The sequence below is a fragment of the Salvelinus namaycush genome, chromosome 28 (genome assembly GCF_016432855.1).
Source record: "Salvelinus namaycush isolate Seneca chromosome 28, SaNama_1.0, whole genome shotgun sequence".
NCBI lineage: Eukaryota > Metazoa > Chordata > Actinopteri > Salmoniformes > Salmonidae > Salvelinus > Salvelinus namaycush.
Window position 1 is genome coordinate 2,630,799 of NC_052334.1, and position 18,145 is coordinate 2,648,943.

Here is an 18,145-nt window from a genome sequence, read left to right on the forward strand (position 1 = left end):
AAACTAGTAGTATGGCTGCTGGTACTATAATATAGTATTGTATAAACTAGTAGTATGGCCACTGGTACTATAATATAGTATTGTATAAACTAGTAGTATGGCTGCTGGTACCATAATATAGTATTGTATAAACTAGTAGTATGGCTGCTGGTACTATAATATAGTATTGTATAAACTAGTAGTATGGCCACTGGTACTATAATATAGTATTGTATAAACTAGTAGTATGGCTGCTGGTACCATAATATAGTATTGTATAAACTAGTAGTATGGCTGCTGGTACTATAATATAGTATTGTATAAACTAGTAGTATGGCTGCTGGTATCATAACATAGTATTGTATAAACTAGTAGTATGACTGCTGATACCATAACATAGTATTGTATAAACTAGTAGTATGGCTGCTGGTACCATAATATAGTATTGTATAAACTAGTAGTATGACTGCTGGTACCATAACATAGTATTGTATAAACTAGTAGTATGGCTGCTGGTACTATAATATAGTATTGTATAAACTAGTAGTATGGCTGCTGGTACCATAATATAGTATTGTATAAACTAGTAGTATGGCTGCTGGTACTATAATATAGTATTGTATAAACTAGTAGTATGGCTCCTGGTACCATAATATAGTATTGCATAAACTAGTAGTATGGCTGCTGGTACCATAACATAGTATTGTATAAACTAGCAGTATGACTGCTGGTACCATAACATAGTATTGTATAAACTAGTAGTATGGCTGCTGGTACCATAATATAGTATTGCATAAACTAGTAGTATGGCTGCTGGTACCATAATGTAGTATTGTATAAACTAGTAGTATGGCTGCTGGTACCATAATATAGTATTGAATAAACTAGTAGTATGGCTGCTGGTACCATAATATAGTATTGTATAAACTAGTAGTATGGCTGCTGGTACTATAATATAGTATTGTATAAACTAGTAGTATGGCCACTGGTACTATAATATAGTATTGTATAAACTAGTAGTATGGCTGCTGGTACCATAATATAGTATTGTATAAACTAGTAGTATGGATGCTGGTACCATAATATAGTATTGTATAAACTAGTAGTATGGCTGCTGGTACTATAATATAGTATTGTATAAACTAGCAGTATGGCTGCTGGTATCATAACATAGTATTGTATAAACTATTAGTATGACTGCTGATACCATAACATAGTATTGTATAAACTAGTAGTATGACTGCTGGTACCATAACATAGTATTGTATAAACTAGTAGTATGGCTGCTGATACTATAATATAGTATTGAATAAACTAGTAGTATGGCTGCTGGTAACATAATATAGTATTGCATAAACTAGTAGTATGGCTGCTGGTACCATAACATAGTATTGTATAAACTAGTAGTATGACTGCTGGTACCATAACATAGTATTGTATAAACTAGTAGTATGTCTGCTGGTACCATAATATAGTATTGCATAAACTAGTAGTATGGCTGCTGGTACCATAATATAGTATTGTATAAACTAGTAGTATGGCTGCTGGTACTATAATATAGTATTGTATAAACTAGTAGTATGGCCACTGGTACTATAATATAGTATTGTATAAACTAGTAGTATGGCTGCTGGTACTATAATATAGTATTGTATAAACTAGTAGTATGGCCACTGGTACTATAATATAGTATTGTATAAACTAGTAGTATGGCTGCTGGTACCATAATATAGTATTGTATAAACTAGTAGTATGGCTGCTGGTACTATAATATAGTATTGTATAAACTAGTAGTATGGCCACTGGTACTATAATATAGTATTGTATAAACTAGTAGTATGGCTGCTGGTACCATAATATAGTATTGTATAAACTAGTAGTATGGCTGCTGGTACTATAATATAGTATTGTATAAACTAGTAGTATGGCTGCTGGTATCATAACATAGTATTGTATAAACTAGTAGTATGACTGCTGATACCATAACCTAGTATTGTATAAACTAGTAGTATGGCTGCTGGTACCATAATATAGTATTGTATAAACTAGTAGTATGACTGCTGGTACCATAACATAGTATTGTATAAACTAGTAGTATGGCTGCTGGTACTATAATATAGTATTGTATAAACTAGTAGTATGGCTGCTGGTACCATAATATAGTATTGTATAAACTAGTAGTATGGCTGCTGGTACTATAATATAGTATTGTATAAACTAGTAGTATGGCTCCTGGTACCATAATATAGTATTGCATAAACTAGTAGTATGGCTGCTGGTACCATAACATAGTATTGTATAAACTAGCAGTATGACTGCTTGTACCATAACATAGTATTGTATAAACTAGTAGTATGGCTGCTGGTACCATAATATAGTATTGCATAAACTAGTAGTATGGCTGCTGGTACCATAATGTAGTATTGTATAAACTAGTAGTATGGCTGCTGGTACCATAATATAGTATTGAATAAACTAGTAGTATGGCTGCTGGTACCATAATATAGTATTGTATAAACTAGTAGTATGGCTGCTGGTACTATAATATAGTATTGTATAAACTAGTAGTATGGCCACTGGTACTATAATGTAGTATTGTATAAACTAGTAGTATGGCTGCTGGTACCATAATATAGTATTGTATAAACTAGTAGTATGGATGCTGGTACCATAATATAGTATTGTATAAACTAGTAGTATGGCTGCTGGTACTATAATATAGTATTGTATAAACTAGCAGTATGGCTGCTGGTATCATAACATAGTATTGTATAAACTATTAGTATGACTGCTGATACCATAACATAGTATTGTATAAACTAGTAGTATGACTGCTGGTACCATAACATAGTATTGTATAAACTAGTAGTATGGCTGCTGGTACTATAATATAGTATTGAATAAACTAGTAGTATGGCTGCTGGTAACATAATATAGTATTGTATAAACTAGTAGTATGGCTGCTGGTACCATAATATAGTATTGTATAAACTAGTAGTATGGCTGCTGGTACCATAATAGAGTATTGTATAAACTAGTAGTATGGCTGCTGGTACCATAATATAGTATTGTATAAACTAGTAGTATGGCTGCTGGTACTATAATATAGTATTGTATAAACTAGTAGTATGGCTGCTGGTACCATAATATAGTATTGTATAAACTAGAAGAATGGCTGCTGGTACTATAATATAGTATTGTATAAACTAGTAGTATGGCTGCTGGTACTATAATATAGTATTGTATAAACTAGTAGTATGGCTGCTGGTACCATAATATAGTATTGTATAAACTAGTAGTATGGCTGCTGGTACTATAATATAGTATTGTATAAACTAGTAGTATGGCTGCTGGAACCATAATATAGTATTGTATAAACTAGTAGTATGACTGCTGGTACCATAATATAGTATTGTATAAACTAGTAGTATGGCTGCTGGTACTATAATATAGTATTGTATAAACTAGTAGTATGGCTGCTGGTACTATAATATAGTATTGTATAAACTAGTAGTATGGCTGCTGGTACCATAATATAGTATTGTGTAAACTAGTAGTATGGCTGCTGGTACCATAATATAGTATTGTATAAACTAGTAGTATGGCTGCTGGTACTATAATATAGTATTGTATAAACTAGTAGTATGGCTGCTGGTACCATAATATAGTATTGTATAAACTAGTAGTATGGCTGCTGGTACCATAACATAGTATTGTATAAACTAGTAGTATGACTGAGTATGAGACCATCAGACATTAGAAGAGCTAGAGTTAGAGGTCCCCCTACAGTATGTGATGAGACCATCAGACATTAGTAGAACTAGAGTTAGAGGTCCCCCTGCAGTATGTGATGAGATATCAGACATTAGAAGAACTAGAGTTAGAGGTCCCCCTACAGTATGTGATGAGACCATCAGACATTAGAAGAACTAGAGTTAGAGGTCCCCCTACAGTATGTGATGAGACCATCAGACATTAGTAGAACTAGAGTTAGAGGTCCCCCTACAGTATGTGATGAGACCATCAGACATTAGTAGAACTAGAGTTAGAGGTCCCCCTACAGTATGTGATGAGACCATCTCTTTACATATTATATTACATCCTATTGAAATACTGGGGTTTTTGTGCAGCTGTACTTGTTGTCTGTATCACTGTGTTCACTCACAGCACAGAAGTACATTCCACTGTCTCCTGCCTCCAACTTCTTCACTGTGAAAGATCCCCTCTCAACTACAGTCTTGTTGGCTGAGAATTTGTCTTCACTGAAATCCCCTGAATACTCAGGTTTGGAACTGGGAGTAGTGAAGGCTACCTGCTTCATTCCCTCTCCTGGAAGCTGTCTGTACCAGTACATCTGGAAGTAGCTTCCACCCTTAGTGTGACTGCAGTTCATCTGAGCATCCCTGTCTTTCAGTTCCCAGAGTATGGTGGGTGTCTGAGTGACTTCACTCCCCTCAACAAGACCTGTAAGGATACAGTGAGAATGAAATCAATAGAGTTAGGTTCAGTTAGACCTGAATACATCAAGACTCAGGTGAAGGGAACATATGCTTGGAAACATCAATATCTATAACTAGAGAAGTCCTTCATTGTAAATAAGAATGTTGTTCTTAACTTTCCTGGTTAAATAAATGAAACATTATGAAACTGTACCTGCAGCACAGAGCAGTGAGACAGTAACAGTGGAGAGAAATGTGAACATGTTTGATCACGTTATATGTGAGAGTGCTGGAAAGAGTCTGGTATCAATGTATATAAAACAAGAGGAGTGTCACATAGATGAATAGATGCCAATCAGTAGACCACGACAGGTTCCACCATATTCAACATGTCAGTGAAGTGGGAGGGACTGATGATCTGAATACATCATGCTAATTAGTGGTCCAGACTGTAGAGACATTCACATTATTAAAGTTAGAGGTCCCCCTACAGTCCATGATGAGACCATCAGCTCTTTACATATTATATTCTATCCTATAGAGCTCGCCAGCTTGTAGTCCTAAAACACGGAAATGAGTCAGCATTTTCTTCCTCTGGTTCGTTGACCATTGCTATGGGAGAAATGAAGGGGTGAAATAATGGGGTTTTGGGATATAAGGTCTGAAGTTAAAAATGGCTTTGGAGATATTATACATTTTGTTCTGTGCAATAACTTAAGGATCGGACCCTTTTTTTCAATTTCACCTAAAATGACATACCTGAATCTAACTGCCTGTAGCTCAGGACCTGAAGCAAGGATATGCATATTATTGATACCATTTGAAAGGAAACACTTTGAAGTTTGTGGATCTGTGAAATTAATGTAGGAGAATATAACACATTTAATCTGGTAAAATATCAGTAAAAACAAAACGTACGTTTTCCTGACCGAAAAAATTAATCGTCTTTGAAATGCAAGAGAAAGGCCATACTTTCAGATTGGAGTCTAGGTGTAATTTAAATTTTAGCCACCAGATGGCAGTAGTGTGTGTGAAAAGTTTCAGACTGATCCAGTGAAGAATTACATTACTGCACAATATTTTGAATTAATCCTGAAAGAAGTTTTACCAAATGTGCCATTTTTGGTCCATTGATATATTTTCAAGTACATAACTATAGAGAACACAGACAAATTATATGGTAATATCAAATCAGAGTTTACACACTTCCAGAAATGTCATACATGATGGATCATTAGCTCATTCACTAACATTCACACATCAAGATGGCCGGGCGGGGTGGGTATGAAGCCAGAGACAGCAGTGGGGTTAAACTGTAGAACATAAAACTAGATTTTATCAAACAAAACTATGCTACATTTTATCTCTGGGACCCTCAGGATGACACATCAGAGCCAGATTACTGAATGTAAGTACATTATTTACCTTCAGAGGTGAATGTATCAAACCAGTTGCCGTGACAAAAGTGTTTTGTTGTTGTGGACTCTCCTCAAACAATAGCATGGTATTTTAGTCAATGTAATAACTACTGGTGAACAGGTAAAAGTGAGTGGTGCCCGCTGGGCTAGAGAGGCTGTAAGGGCTGCATGTAAGGTATTTGGAGCAGAGGTATGAATAGTTGAATGGGAGATGTTTTTAACCATTTATAATTATTATTGCTACATTTTATCGATTGGGAAACACCAGTGAATTTATCCAAGAAGGTAATGTCATCTAAAACAATAATTGTTTTCCATTAAGTGGAACAACGTCTGAGACTGAAGTAAATGTTCCATCTGCTGATACCACAGGATGGTGTTGTAGCTGGGGAGAGTGTGTTCCACCTGCTGATACCACAGTATGGTGTTGTAGCTGGGAGAGTGTGTGAACAGGATATCAGTTTCTCCAGAACTCTGAAATACTGAAGATGGAGACTGAAGAACGCTGGAACAGAGGAGTTCACCTGTTACAGAAGAGGAGAGAGAGACCTGTTTGTTATAACTACTGTAGTCATTCAGGAAATATATGGAATTATAGATTATTTTAGATGGTATCTAATCTGTGTTCCAGAATAATCAAGAGATTCACGTTCATAGGTGGAAAATATCCAACAGTGAAAGATTCTTAGTTTAACAGTGTCAAGATGAACATTCAAAAGGACATGGATCTTCAACTCTCAGACTCCTTACTACACACCATAGTTTACTGTGGTACTGTGTCTGGTGAGTCCACATGGGTTTGTTGAGCTGTAACTCCCCCTACAGGAAAGACATGATATCATACCATACTGTATCATGGTCTCCTGTATATCAGAGGAAACCTCCCCTTTCTGTTAGACCAGCTGGTGAGTGTTTTGGCATGGAATCAGAGTCAGATACAGTGTGATGTCAATACAGGTGTGATTAGTCTACAGTACACCAGGGAGGAGGTTTTTGTAGAGCAGAGAGGGAGATATGATGCACTGTGTAAACTAGCAGCACAGTAATACACAGCACTGCTATTTGGAGTTAGTTGATTGATGGTTAAGGTGCTGGTACCACCTGCATTAGCATCTCCTTCTATATCAAATCCAGCCTCAGGATATCCAGTTTTCGCTATCATGTATCCTAAAAACACAAATTCTCTGTAGTTGGATTGCTTGTACCAGAGGATACGATTGTAGCCTGATATACTATGTGAACACTCGGTCTTAGCCGACTCTCCCTGGTTCTTGTACAGGGATGCAGGACTCTGGTAAACCTGGTTACTGAGAGAAGAACCTGGAGAAAGAGAGAGAGAGAAAGCGAGAGAGAGAGAGAGAAAGAGAGAGACAGAGAGAGAGACAGAGAGAGATGAAACAACAGATAAAGAAACATATTCATCTGAAGCATAAAACCAATCAAATGAGGATATTAGTAGTTGATGAAATCAGTGATCTGAATACCTGCAGCCCAGGCTGTGTAACCCATGGTGATGGAGATAAGAATTGTGATCGTGTTGACTCACTGTTAAGGAGACAGAATGAGACAGACAAACCCCTCCTCATGAATTAGAGGTGGCTTCTCATCAACTCATCTCAGTGATCTAATAGAGGGATGCTGCCTCCTTATGAGAACATCTAAAACATCAGAGACCTGAGATGAACCCTGCAGGAGGAGTCTATGTGGGACAGGAAGCAGGGTTTAGTAGAGCAGAGAGGGAGATCTGATGCACTGCTATCTAGAGTTAGCTGATTGATGGTTAAAAACTTATTATGGCTGCAATCCCGTTAACGGGATGATATGACAACAGCCAGTGAAAGTGCAGGGCGCCAAATTCAAAAAACATAAATCTCATAATTAAAATTCCTCAGACATACATGTGTCTTATACCATTTTAAAGGTAATCGTGTTGTTAATCCCACCAATTTCAAATATGCTTTTCAGCGAAAGCCCTACAAACGATTATGTTAGGTCACACCAAACCACAATAAGCATTTTTGCACCAAACCACAGCCATTTTTCCAGCCAAAGATAGCAGTCAGAAAAAGCACAAATAGAGATAAAATTAATCACTAACCTTTGATGCTCTTCATCAGATGACACTCATAGGACTTCATGTTACACAATACATGTATGTTTTGTTTGATAATGTTCATATTTATATAAAATAATCTGAGTTTACATTGGTGCGTTACATTCACTAGTTCCAAAAACATAGAGGGATTTTGCATAGCCACATCATTTCAACAGAAATACTCATCATAAATGTAGATGATAATACAAGTTATACACATGGAATTATAGATATACCTCTCCTTAATGCAACCGCTGTGTCAGAATTCAAAAAAACTTTACGGAAAAAGCAAACCATGCAATAATATGAGACGGAGCTCAGAACAATAGTCAAATTAGCCGCCATGTTGGAGTCAACAGAAACCAGAAATTACATGATAAATATTCCCTTACCTTTGATGATCTTCATCAGAATGCACTCCCAGGAATCCCAGGTCCACAATAAATGCTTGATTTGTTCGATAATGTCCGTTATTTATGTCCAATTAGCTACTTTGGTTAGCGCGTTTGGTAAACAATTCCAAAGTCACGAAGCGCGTTCACTAAAACCTGACGAAATGTCCAAAAGTTCCGTAACAGTCAGTAGAAACATGTCAAACGATGTATTGAATCAATCTTTAGAATGTTGTTAAAATAAATCTTGAATAACGTCCCAACCGGAGAATTAGATTGACTTCAGATGAGCGATGGAACGGAGCTGCCTATCACGTGAACGCGCGTGGTCAAAGAATGTTCACCTCATGGCAGTGGTGACTAATTCTACTCTCATTCGGCTCCCCTTCACATTAGAGTAATCATACAAAGTTCTACAGACTGTTGACATCTAGTGGAAGCCGTAGGGAGTGAATACTCATTCATATCTCGCTGTGATTTCAATGGGATCTTGGTTGAAACTCGACCAGCCTCAGAATTTCCACTTCCTGTTTGGATTTTTTCTCAGGTTTTTGCCTGCCATATGAGTTCTGTTATACTCACAGACATAATTCAAACAGTTTTAGAAACTTCAGAGTGTTTTCTATTCAATACTAATAATAATATGCATATATTTGTAACTAGGACTGAGGAGCAGGCCGTTTACTCTGGGCACCTTTCATCCAAGCTACTCAATACTGCCCCTGCAGCCATAAAAGGTAAAGGAAAGAATCACCCATTTTTAATGTTATATTATTTTTGTGCATCTCTTAGTGATTTTCTATTGATTCCCTGGGTCATGTCATGTTTTAATGTGTATCTGAGTTATTGGCGTTCCATCAGTCAGAAATATGTCCGGTATGACGTAGTACTGTGGTAAAGTCTCTCTAAGTATGACGTAGTACTGTGGTAAAGTCTCTCTCAGTATGACGTAGTACTGTGGTAAAGTCTCTCTCAGTATGACGTAGTACTGTGGTAAAGTCTCTCTCAGTATGACGTAGTACTGTGGTAAAGTCTCTCTCAGTATGAGGTAGTACTGTGGTAAAGTCTCTCTCAGTATGACGTAGTACTGTGGTAAAGTCTCTCTCAGTATGACGTAGTACTGTGGTAAAGTCTCTCTCAGTATGGCGTAGTACTGTGGTAAAGTCTCTCTCAGTATGACGTAGTACTGTGGTAAAGTCTCTCTCACAACACTGGAAGTTAACAGGAATATGAATTGTAGATCACTAAAATGTCTATCAAACATGTCAGATTACAATACTGGCTGATGTCATAACTCAGGACAATGTGTTCTCTCAAATGAGCCATTGATCATTTTTTTGTGATATTCCTACCTGGAGAAACGTGTAATTTAACGTACCTTCTCCGCTATGCAATCTGGTTTTTGAGCTGGTCATGGGTGCACCTCAGCCACGCTCAAGGTCCTAAACGGTATCATAACAGCAATCGATAAAAGACAATACCGTGCAGCCGTCTTAATCGACCTGGCCAAGGCTTTTGACTCTGTCAATCACTGCAATCTTATCGGCAGACTCAACAGCCTTGGTTTCTCAAATGACTGCCTCACCTGGTTCACCAACTACTTCTCAGACAGAGTTCAGTGTGTCAAATCGTCCGGACCTCTGGCAGTCTCTATGGGGGTGCCATAGGGTTCAATTCTCAGGCCGACTCTTTTCTCTGTATACATCAATGATGTTGCTCTTGCTGCTGGTGATTCTCTGATCCACCTCTATGCAGACGACACCATTCTGTATACTTCTGGCCCTTCTTTGGACACTGTGTTAACTAACATCCAGACGAGCATCAATGCCATACAACTCTCCTTCCGTGGCCTCCAACTGCTCTTAAATGCAAGAAAAACTAAATGCATGCTCTTCAACCAATCGCTGCCCGCACCTGCCCGCCTGTCTAGCATCACTACTCTGGACAGTTCTGACTTACAATATGTGGACAACTACAAATACCTAGGTATCTGGTTAGACTGTAAACTCTCCTTCCAGACTCACATTAAGCATCTAAATCCAAAATTAAATCTAGAATCGGTTTTCTATTTCGCAACAAAGCCTCCTTCACTCATGCTGCCAAACATACCCTTGTAAAACTGACTATCCTACCGATTCTTGACTTCGGCGATGTCATTTACAAAATAGCCTCCAACACTCTACTCAGCACACTATATGCAGTCTATCACAGTGCCATCCGTTTTGTCACCAAAGCCCCATATACTACCCACCACTGCGACCTGTATGCTGTCGTTGGCTTCATATTCGTCGCCAGACCAACTGGGTCCAGGTCAACTATAAGTCTTTGCTAGATAAAGTCCTGCCTTATCTCAGCTCACTGGTCACCATAGCAACACCCACCCGTAGCACATGCTCCAGCAGGTATATTACACTCTGGTCACCGCCAAAGCCAATTCCTCATTTGGCCGAATTTCCTTCCAGTTCTCTGCTGCAAATGACTGGAACGAATTGCAAAAATCACTGAAGCTGGAGACTAATATCTCCCTCACTAGCTTTAAACACTTAGGGTTGTTGTCCTGTTGGAAGGTGAACCTTTGCCCCAGTCTGAGGTCCTGAGCACTCTGAGGCAGGTTTTCATCAAGGATCTCTCTGTATGTTGCTCCGTTCATCTTTCCCTCGATCCTGACTAGTTTCCTAGTCCCTGCCGCTGAAAAACATCCACACAGTATGACGCTACCACCACCATGCTTCACCGGAGGGATGATGCCAAGTTTCCTCCAGACGTGACGCTTGGCATTCAGACCAAAGAGTTGAATCTTGGTTTCATCAGAGCAGAGAATCATGAGAGTCCTTTAGGTGCCTTTTGGCCAACTCCAAGTGGGCTGTCATGTGCCTTTTACTGAGGAGTGGCTTCCGTCTGGTCATTCTACCATAAAAGCCTGATTGGTGAAGTGCTGCAGAGATGGTTGTCCTTCTAGAAGGTTCTCCTATCTCAACAGAGGAGATCTCTAACTGACCACATGGGGTTCTTGGTCACCTCCCTGACCAAGGCCATTCTCCCCCTATTGCTCAGTTTGGCAGGGCGGCAAGCTCTAGGTTTTGAATAAAACATGTATTTTTATTTAACCAGGCAAGAACAATTCTTATTTACAATGATGGCCTACACCGACCAAACCCAGACGGGCCATATGTGCGCCTCCCAATGGGACTCCCATAACAGCCGGTTGTGATACAGCCTGGATACGAACCAGGGTGTCTGTAGTGATGCCTCTAGCACTGAGATGCAGTGCATTAGACCGATTTTTTTGGTACCCTTCCCCAGATCTGTGCCAATCCTGTCTCGGAGCTCTACGGACAATTCCTTAGACCTCATGGCTTGGTTTTTGCTCTGACATGCACTGTCAACTGTGGGACCTTTGTCAATATGTGGTATTGCTGAGGATTGTTTATTTATTTAATCCATTTAATAATACGGCTGTCGTAACAATATGTGGAAAAAGTCAAAGTGTCGGAATTCTCTGTATATCCTCATGTCTTTAAAACTCAGCCATCCTCATGTCTCTATCACTCAGCCATCCTCATGTCTCTATCACTCAGCCATCCTCAGGTCTCTATCACTCAGCCATCCTCAGGTCTTTAAAACTCAGCCATCCTCAGGTCTCTATCACTCAGCCATCCTCAGGTCTTTAAAACTCAGCCATCCTCAGGTCTCTATCACTCAGCCATCCTCAGGTCTCTATCACTCAGCCATCCTCAGGTCTCAACCACTCAGCCATGCTCAGGTCTCTACCACTCAGCCATCCTCAGGTCTCTACGACTCAGCCTTCCTCAGGTCTCTAACACTCAGCCATCCTCAGGTCTCTACGACTCAGCCATCCTCAGGTCTCTACTACTCAGCCATCCTCAGGTCTATACTACTCAGCCACACACACTGAATGTTAGGCGGAGCAACACAGGGGAACCCACGAGCAGACTCAGATGAGGAAACAGGGATGAATGAACCAAGATATTTATTGTAACACAGGGAGATATGGAGATCCGGGGAAGCTCAGATGAGTTGTAGAAAACCAGATGTGGAGACTGAGGTTGGAGTGAGCTGGGTAGAACCAGGTGAACAGGTCGGGAGGGGAATCCAAGGTAGTGGTGGTGAGCTGAATCCAGAACAGGGTAGTGGGGTGGTGAGATGTGGAACGGGAGACAGGAGCCAGAGACAGAGCGGTAAACTGCAATGAGAGGATAAACAGCGTCAGGCAGGGAAACAGGCACAGCAGAGTAACAGGATCTTGAATAATTATAAATAGCTAGAAGAACTGACTGAGCAGAGATTACCATCTGGCAGAAAATCACATTGTATGTATTGAGTGTGTGGACAGGTGTCTTTTATACAGGTAACGAGTTCAAACAGGTGCAGTTAATACAGGTAATGAGTGGAGAACAGGAGGGCTTCTTAAAGAAAAACTAACAGGTCTGTGAGAGCCGGAATTCTTACTGGTTGGTAGGTGATCAAATACTTATGTCATGCAATAAAATGCAAATTAATTACTTAAAAATCATACAATGTGATTTTCTAGATTTTTGTTTTAGATTCCGTCTCTCGTGTACCTATGATAAAAATTACAGACCTCTACATGCTTTGTAATTAGGAAAACCTGCAAAATCGGCAGTGTATCAAATACTTCTTCTCCCCACTGTACATATAAACACACACTCATTCACCCATGCTCAGTCACTCAATACAGTACGTAGCCCTTGTATCTGATGATGTCTGGACAGATAAAGTATGACACGCCATACTCTTTTTGTCCAGACAGCATCAGATACATGTTCTACACATACGGAGACAGATGGTCACCAGGACCAGGCCCCCAAGGGCCCTCCCATACCACCTGCCCTGTCTCAGACCCCCTAGGGCCCTCCCATACCACCGGCCCTGGTCCAGGCACCCATAATGTCCCAAATGACACCCTATTCCCTATACAGTGCTCTAACTTTGACCAAGGCCCATAAAGTGCCAATATACCGCATCTTCAAAATGTGTATTGAGAAACACTCCCTCCTTGTGGAGAACTGAGGAAGTGCACCTAAACCATCTAAACTAGCCACTTATAACAGTATCATTACCATCTGTTTGATATCAAATGGTTCATAGCAAAGTGTTGTTGAAGTGGTTGAAGACAGGTGCAGGTGTATAGAGCTGTAGTCAGTATTATATGAGAGGATCAGAGAGGGTTTTTGTAGAGGAGAGAGGGTATAGTGAAACACTGTGCATCACTAGCAGCACAGAAATACACTGCACTGTCTTCAGCTTCTGTCACTTTGGGAATATGTAGATACACCATTTTATTAGCTGCAGCATCTCCACTGACATTAAAACGCCCTTTAAAGGAATCTTCCACCGTTGGACTGGTGAATCTCACATACCCAATGAGTTTCAGAGCAGTGTTTTGGGCTGACTGTTGGTACCAGAGTATCGTGTCGTATCTTGTATCAGTGTGTCTGCAGGTGAGATTAACTTTATCTTCAGGTCCTTTTAGTATTGCAGTAGGAGTCTGGTGAACTTTGTCTGTTGGTGACAGCCCTGTGGATGAAAACAGACAATATGAAATATACAGTATTACTCAGCATATTGACAGCAATATATTTCAGTAGTAAATCTATCTTTCATGAGGGATTTAGTACCTGTCACCCATAGTGGTAGAGTTGCTACATGTATGAGAAGCTTGATCATGTTGATGGTTCTGGAGAGAAGAGTCACATGGACAAGGAGAAAGGGTTTTTTAGATAGTCAGAGATGTGATGTCATCTAGTGGGAGTGTCAAATGTATGTCAGCATCCCAAATGGCTCCCTATTCCCTTTCTAGTGCACTACTTTAGACCAGAGCCCATAGGGGGGAGAGGAGAATAAGGCAATAGAGAAGGGGAGCTGAACTGAGCTGCCGGAGGGGAAGGAAATCATATCACTTTGACGTCAGAACTTGTGTTGATATTCAAGCAGATCCCTTGTTCACCTACAGGTCTCCTGTTCAACTTAAAGGTGTATTGTGGAACATACCGGTATCTACATCATTGAAAGTCTCTTTTAGTCTTTAGATTTGATCTGTGTTATAGATTCTGCAGTCATCACACTAGAAATAGGATGTAATTTGAAGAAATACCTGAACCGTTTCTTCAAGACAACAACATCAACCACATTATTTGGTCTAGAGGTTTGATATCAACTTCCTCCATGTGCTCAGACATCTACAGCGGTGGATAGCAGGTGTGCTGGGTGTTGATGTACACTGCAGTTATGGAGTAGAGGATCAGAAGGGGGGTTTGTAGAAGAGAGAAGGGTATCTACATCACTGTGTTGACTTCAGGTCAGAACAGTAATACACTGCACTGACTTCAGGTCAGAACAGTAATACACTGCACTGACTTCAGGTCAGAACAGTAATACACTGCACTGACTTCAGGTCAGAACAGTAATACACTGCACTGACTTCAGGTCAGAACAGTAATGCACTGCACTGACTTCAGGTCAGAACAGTAATACACTGCACTGACTTCAGGTCAGAACAGTAATACACTGCACTGACTTCAGGTCAGAACAGTAATACACTGCACTGACTTCAGGTCAGAACAGTAATACACTGCACTGACTTCAGGTCAGAACAGTAATACACTGCACTGACTTCAGGTCAGAACAGTAATACACTGCACTGACTTCAGGTCAGAACAGTAATACACTGCACTGACTTCAGGTCAGAACAGTAATACACTGCACTGACTTCAGGTCAGAACAGTAATACACTGCACTGACTTCAGGTCAGAACAGAAATACACTGCACTGACTTCAGGTCAGAACAGTAATACACTGCACTGACTTCAGGTCAGAACAGTAATACACTGCACTGACTTCAGGTCAGAACAGAAATACACTGCACTGACTTCAGGTCAGAACAGTAAGGGAGAGAGAGAGAGGAGAGAGAGAGTAGTCATGTGAATCACATCTATTCAGGGGGGAGTAATGGAATATAACATTGTAATATTGCATAATTTATGTTAATGAGTGATGACACTAAACTGTAAATACTGGTATACTGTACTAGGACAGATATCACCTTGCTTATGCCATCATCCATCTGTGTTTATTCATTGGCACTGAGTCAAAGTCCGTGGTCTAATATTACCATCAGACAGGGTTTTTGTAGAGGGCAGGAGGAAGTTTACATCCCTGTGTTGGCTGGCTGCACAGTAATAAACTGCACTGTGTTCAGGTCCTCTCAGACTCACTAGATGAAGATACGCCTCTTTCCCACCGTCTCCACTCACATTGAAGTGCTTTACAAATGATTTCTCCATGGTTATTGACTTGTAATTTGCATAACCAATGAGTTTCATAGCAGTGTCTCCTGCTGACTGTTTGTACCATAGTATCATGTAGTAGTTAGGGATAGTATGGCTGCAGGTGAGTTGAATGTTTCCTCCAGGTCCTTCTGTTAGTGCCACAGGCCTCTGATGAACCATGCTACTAAACGACTGCCCTGTGGACAGAGAGAGAGAGGAGAGAGGGGAGAAGGTGAGAGGGAGAGAGGAGAGAGGGAGAGAGAGAGAGAGAGAGAGAGAGAGAAGAGAGGTGACAGAGAGAGAGAGGAGAGAGGGAGAGAGAGAGAGGAGAGAGAGGAGAGAGAGGAGAGAGAGAGGAGAGAGGGGAGAAGGTGAGAGGGAGAGAGGAGAGAGGGGAGAAGGTGACAGAGAGAAGGAGCGAGAGAAAGGATATTTTATTCAGTTTGATGACATTCGTAGTCTCGTTAGGCTTCTCATCGTAAGTGATTTAATACCTGTCACCCAGAGTGGTAGAGCTGTCAGGTGAATCAGAACTCTGAACATCATGATGAAGAAGAATATTATGATGATGATGAAGATGATGAATATGCTGAAGAAGACGATGATGATGATTGTCTCCTGGACGAAGCTCTGAGGTGAAAGGAGATTGGCTGTTGTAGTAGCATGTTTCCTTCAGGGTGGTGGATAGTGACAGTGTTAGAGGGAGTGTCAGGAAGCCTGTACTGTAACGCTTGCTCTGAGGACCTCACTGTGAACATGACTGATTACATGATCATGACAATGAAACCATCAGACATTAGAAGAACTAGAGTTAGAGGTCCCCCTACAGTATGTGATCAGACCATCATACATTAGTAGAACTAGAGTTAGAGGTCCCCGTACAGTATGTGATGAGACCATCAGACATTAGAATAACTAGAGTTAGAGGTCCCCCTACAGTATGTGATGAGACCATCTCTTTACATATTATATTACATCCTATTGAAATACTGGGGTTTTTGTGCAGCTGTACTTGTTGTCTGTATCACTGTGTTCACTCACAGCACAGAAGTACATTCCACTGTCTCCTGTCTCCAACTTCTTCACTGTGAAAGATCCCCTCTCAGCTACAGTCTTGTTGGCTGAGAATTTGTCTTCACTGAAGTCTCCATATTCGGCTTTGCTATAACCTTTACCGAACCTCAACCCCGTATCCGGGATCACCCCCCACCCCCCACACACTGATTAGCATAGCTAGCATAGCTTCACAAGTAGATAGTAGCATCTAAATATCATTAAATCACAAGTCCAAGACACCAGATGAAAGATACAGATCTTGTGAATAAAGCCACCATTTCAGATTTTTAAAATGTTTTACAGGGAAGACAAAATATGTAAATCTATTAGCTAAACACGTTAGCAAAATACACCACTATTCTAACTCCATCAGTTTCTTACTCCTTCAGGTGCTATCACCAATTCGGCTCAACTAAGATATTGATAGCCAATAACCTATAAAAAAAACCATCAGATGACAGTCTGATAACATATTCATGGTATAGGATAGTTTTTGTTAGAAAAAAGTGCATATTTCAGGTAGAAATCACAGTTTACAATTGCACCGACCATCACAAATCGACTAGAATTACTAGATAGAGCAACGTGTATGACCAATTTACTCATCATAAAACATTTCATAAAAATAGACAAAGCATAGCAATGGAAAGACCCAGTTCTTGTGATTTCAGACCATATTTCAGATTTTCTAAGCGTTTTTCAGCGAAAACACAATAAATCGATAAGTTAGCATACTACATGTGCAAACGTTACCAGAGCATCGATTCCAGCCAAAGAACGCTATAACGTCAACATCGCCAAAAGATATTAATTTTTTCACTAACCTTCTCAGAATTCTTCCGATGACACTCCTGTAACATCATTTTACAACATACATATACAGTTTGTTCGAAAAGGTGCATATTTAGCCATACAAAACCGTGGTTACACAATAAAAATACTAGGAAATCAAGCCTCAATATGTCTGACGTCATCTATCAGAGTGATCTAGTTTAATTGAAAGCTAATCATATACTTGACTAAAAAATACAGGGTTGACAGGAATCGAAAGACAAATTAGTTCTTAATGCAACCGCTGATTTACATTTGTAAAATTATCCTTACTTTTCAATACAGGGTTCGCCAAGTGAAGCTACACCAAACAAAATGGCGAAATATGCGTTTAAAATATTTCGACAGAACAACAATTTATCATATTAAATATTGCTTACTATGAGCTGTTCTTCCATCATATTCTTGGGCAATGTATCCTTTCTATGTTATAAACGTCTTTTGGTCGATAGATGTCCTCTGTCCTTCGAAATATCCACTAACGATCGAACGGGACTCCAAAACGTGTCCAAAGTTTCAGAGTGCACAACAAAGAAATTCCTCAAAATCGCACTAAACGGATATAATTTCCTATAAAACGGTTTAAATTAACTACCTTATGATGTTTCTAAGTCCTATATCGAAT